The following is a 5,052-nucleotide window of genomic DNA, read 5'->3' as shown; positions in this document are numbered from 1 at the left end:
CCTGAAATGAACCTGGGCCTCTCATGTGGTCGCAGCCTGCGGAGCACAGCGTCACAGTGTGCCACTCCGCTGGCTCTGCAGCAGCCACTTTAATAGATGGGGCTATAAAGAACAGCTTAGGCTGCTCGAGAAGGTTTAGGGAACCCTGAATTCAGCGGAAAGGCCACTTTCATGTCTTGGTGCAGTGTATTTTATTGTAAGAATGCAGGGTGCATCTAGGACTAGAATGAACAGCTGACAGAGGATTTCGCTGAAGCTGCTGTCTGGCACTGATGCCCAGGCATGCTGGGAACCTGGGGGACTTAGGGAAGCCAGGGGAACCCGGGGAAAAGAGAAAACTTTTGCGTAGGTGAGATGAAGGTGAGGAAGAGGCCCAGATGGTTTGGACATGTCACCAACCCAAAAAAGATCCAATCCACAAGGAAGGAGTGACTCTCAGTTTCAGGAGTTCTAGAAACGGATGCATCATCTTGGATGCATGAAGGAGATTGGAAGTTTCCAGCCACTGGAGGCGCACCCAGGCGCCAGAATCCTGGGCTCTCAAAAGTTGCAGGATGAGGTGATTACACATGGTTGTGGGCACTGTGATGGCAGCAGTATTGAGACTAACTGGGAAGGCATGTTACTTAGCTATAGTCTCTTATGCCGCTTACCAAGCACCCCAGACCTAAAGGTATACAAGAAGCATTTCCTCTCACTGTTATATCTGCAGATCGGCGGGAGCCCAGCCAGTCATCAGAGCTTGGCTTTGAGCCATAGTGTGGTTCAGGTCTGCTCTGCATGTCTCTGGTCGCCCGTGGCTCTCTGGCATGTGCTGTCATGGCCATGGCAAAAGCTCTAGAGCACAAGCCAGGCTGCATACAAACTTTTAGAGCTAATGCTCATGTCATTCATTCCATTGGCTAAACTAGCTCATATAGCAAAAAAGGGCAATATGATCTGTCTCCACTAAGGAGATGAAGTTAGTGGTAAATAATTGGGGGGACATAACCAGTGGATTTTTGTCAGCATTTCCAGGTGGTGTTCTGGGCTCAGGGTAGACGTTGACTAACTAAACTAACACAACTGGTACATAAACTGGAATGCCACTCGCTTGATCTACAGAAAGAAGCCTGAATATGTTGTGGACTAGAAAGTTCCTGTCATCCACGCCGTGTGTTCTTTTCAAATACGAAATTTACACAGAACATCACATTCTACTTTAAATGTTGCTTATGAACATAAAGACCGAGTGAGAGGTGTTGTCTTCATGATCCTGTGACCCTAAAGCCTCGAATTATCCACGTCTGGTTGTCTGAGGTTTCCATCTCATTAAGAAAATACCTGGTAAAGGGGTACTGAGCAGGCTGCCCCATTTAGATAGAGACAGTACCAAATTGTTTTTCGTGTTGCACTTTCTAACATCCTCTATAATCATCCTTAGCCTCTATTCGTCCTTTTCATAACTCTAGCCTTAAAAATGATAATGCATTTTTCTTCTCTGACTACAAACTGGCCACCATATTGAGGACATATAGGCATTTTACAGTCCCTGTTGGCCACGTGGTCATGAAGTGATCATCTTTTTTTTATGTGTGTACAAATTTGATTGTTGTATTTGGGGGCTTGACTGGACATCTGTAAACCTGATGTTTCAGTCAACAGACCACTTACGAACCACCAAGGAAAGGATATGAATCTTTTGTCTGAAAAACCTCCTTGACCTCTTGTGTAATATCCAAGAAACATCAGTGTCAGGTGTGCAAGACCGGTGTCAGAGAAAAGCCCAGAGGCGACAATGGACACAACAAGGAGCATCTTTAAAAAAAATTCTTTTGAAAGAATGACTTATTATTTAATTTTATTTCTTCTTCTTCTTCATTTGTACCAGAGAGATCCAGAGAAAGAGACAGAGAGAGAAAGCAAGCCATTAGGTCTGGGACTCAAACTGTGGTCAGCCATGTGGAAGTCCAGTGCCTTAACCACTATGCCATCTGTCGGCCCCTCTTTTTAAAATTTTTAATTTCTCCCGAGAGAGAGATAGAGAGAAAGAGAGAGAGAGACAGGTATCCCCAAGAGAGTTCTCACACCATGATGTACCCCATGATGTAGTCTACCGTGGTTTGAGTCCCAGACCCAGTGGCTTAAACCCACTCCGGGTGCATATGAGTACTTGTCCAAAATCCTGAGAGGAGAATAGAGGAGAAGGGATTGCGGCGTGGCCATCCCCCGTGGGGGTGATATCTCGCTTTCTGTCTCTTTTGTCTTTCTGGGCGCACACGCCCTAGAGCGGAAAAAACAAACAAACAAACAAACAAACAAAAACTCTGAAAAATAAAAGTAAGACCTCAGTGGGAAGTGGAGACACAAGCAGCTGGATCTTGGGGGACTGGGATAGAGACATAACTGTTGTAGCCGTTGAGGGAGGGAGAATGAAGCCTCCGGCCATGCAGGCCAGCATCGGATATCAGTACCCTGTGAAGATGGTATTGCTGACAATGATCGCCCCAGTGGCCAACGGGCTCCCGCTAGCTGCCTCCATGCAGGAGGACGAACAGTCTGGCCGGGACCTTCAACAGCACCAGAGTCAGGCTAAGCAGTTCTTCCGAAAGTAGAATGAACAGTCTCCTACCAGGTGTACCTTGGAAGCAGGAGCCATGACATTTCACTACATTATTGAAAAAGGGGTGTGTTATTTAGTTTTGTGTGAAGCTGCCTTCCCTAAGAAACTGGCTTTTGCCTACCTGGAAGATTTGCACTCAGAATTTGATGAACAGCGTGGGGAGAAGGTGCCCACTGTGTCTAGACCCTATTCCTTTATTGAGTTTGATACGTTCATTCAGAAAACCAAGAAGCTCTGCATTGACAAGTCATGCTCGGAGAAACCTAGACTCCATCAACACTGAATTGCAAGATGTGCAGAGAATCATGGTGGCCAATACTGAAGAAGTGTTACAACGGGGAGAGGCACTCTCGGCATTGGATTCAAAGGCTAACAATTTGTCCAGTCTGTCCAAGAAATACCGTCAGGATGCAAAGTACTTAAACATGCATTCCACTTACGCCAAACTTGCAGCAGTAGCTGTATTTTTCATCATGTTAATAATGTACATGCAATTCTGGTGGCTGTGAAGTGGTGGATCCCAGCAGTAGCTGTATTTTTCATCATGTTAATAATGTACATGCAATTCTGGTGGCTGTGAAGTGGTGGATCCCGTCACTGGTAAGGGAGAACCTAGAACCCAGCAGGTGTGTGTTTTCAGGAAGCTGAGCTCACAGGGATGTGTATTAGAATCCAGGTGGAACTTCTGCCTCTAAAGACCTTGCAAGAAAAGACATGTCCTGAAAATGAAAGATTACACCTCATTTAATGCAGCTTAACCCTGGGTAGGAAGTCTCTTTTGGTGTCAGAGACTTTCTCTGGGTGCTAAGCCATATATGTTAGGGAACAGTAGATTGTTTTATTGTGTTGTTTTTGTTTTGTTTTGTTTTTTCCTCTCAGTACATTTTAAAAACAGCACTGATGGGGGCATTCTCATTCTTTCATAGAGTCCTTAGTGAGACTTAGCTTAGCCAACCTGTGCTAGCAACATCCTGAAGGTCCTTCAAAGATGGCAGCCCTTTGGGAAGTTTTTTGACTCTAATCAACATTCCTTTTGTTGGTGATATTTGTGATTTTCAGTAACCTGAGTTTTTGATGGCCTTTCAAACAAGACTCCAGTATGTGAAGGTTAATTGCTGTATCTGCACAGACCTTGTCTTTGGCCCCTGTAGGAAGTTAATCTTTGTTGTTTTCCTTTTATGGTATTTTGCTTATTGTGCAATTGCTTTAAGATTAAATGAATTATATTAAAATACCTTGAAATTATATTAGAGCACTCCTTGATTAAGAACTAAAATGTTTTTTTCTCATTTATTCTTTAAGACTTAAATTAGTTTGAGACACTATTAATTTTATTTTGCAGTGTCTAGGTTATATGAACATAAGAGCCGAGTGGTCAGAGGCCTCTGGTTATGAGAAGAAAGGCCCAGCTCACACTAAAGCTTTATGCCACCCCTCCTCACTTTCTGCACTACGGTTTTCCTCACTCTGTTTCCTTTTGCCGCAGTTTGCTAACAGTTCACAATTTTCCCTGTGCCCAGTAGTGTCATGGCCTGTAAGCATCCTCAAGATATTCTTAAACTTTGAAGTAGAAAATGTAGCTAACTCAATTGAAGGTTTTTACAAATCAGCTACTCCAACTACTGAATACTTTATCTGAGAAAGTCTCTGAGAGAACCTCATTCCTAGTTAGTTTATATAAATTCTCTGAGAGTATTCTGAAGATAGATAACTCATTTACAGAAATTTCTATTAACAAATAAAAGTACCCATGGTTTTTTGCTCAGGGATCATGTGGATTTCCTATTACCTTCTGAGATATAATTTTTTTTAAATGGGGAGAATAGGCCTTTAAATATTGTGAGGGTATATAGGCCTGTTAATTCTTGCACATACTACAACTGTTTCTTAAATTGTACAGGAAAGTAAGCCAACTTCTTGTTTCTTAACATCTTTGAAAAAGAACTTTAAACAGTAAGTAAATTTATAACCCTAAGGGGACCTCAAAGCTACTATCCTGATTCTTGGTAGAGAGAAAAAACCAAACAACTATTTCCTTATAACAAGACAAGGAGAAATGCTTATTTTATTTCTGGTAACTTACAGAACTCAAATAATTTTTTTCTTTTCTATTATGGACCTCAATCTGCCAATTGGAGTTTTGGGCATGAAATACAAAGTTACTTTTTATAGAGAGTAAATGCTTTTGCGTCCCTAAAGGCTCATCTCTAAGTAATGATGTTGATAATAAAAGCTTTTGAAAGATTGAAAAATGTGAATAGTGGTATCATAACTTTGGGTGCTTACGTAGGAGTGAAGAGTGGCAGCTCATTGTTGAGAGTTGCATGCAGCTACCTGATAGTCAGCAATAAAATAAATATTTCTAGAATGTTAAAAAAAAAGTAAAAATAAAATAAATTTTAAAAAGAAAAAAATACATGTATATTTAAAATATTTTCTTTTGTATACTC

The 5,052-nt window shown here is 41.8% G+C and overlaps 1 pseudogene; it reads left to right on the top strand.

Annotated features, from left to right (window-relative positions):
* Positions 1-2,462: 2,462 nt before the first annotated feature.
* Positions 2,463-3,111, top strand: LOC102495411 (vesicle-trafficking protein SEC22b pseudogene; annotated as a pseudogene).
* Positions 3,112-5,052: the final 1,941 nt, after the last annotated feature.

Source organism: Tupaia chinensis, unplaced genomic scaffold (genome assembly GCF_000334495.1).
Source record: "Tupaia chinensis unplaced genomic scaffold, TupChi_1.0 Scaffold142716_1, whole genome shotgun sequence".
Taxonomy (NCBI): domain Eukaryota; kingdom Metazoa; phylum Chordata; class Mammalia; order Scandentia; family Tupaiidae; genus Tupaia; species Tupaia belangeri.
This window is presented reverse-complemented; position numbering and strand designations above follow the sequence as displayed.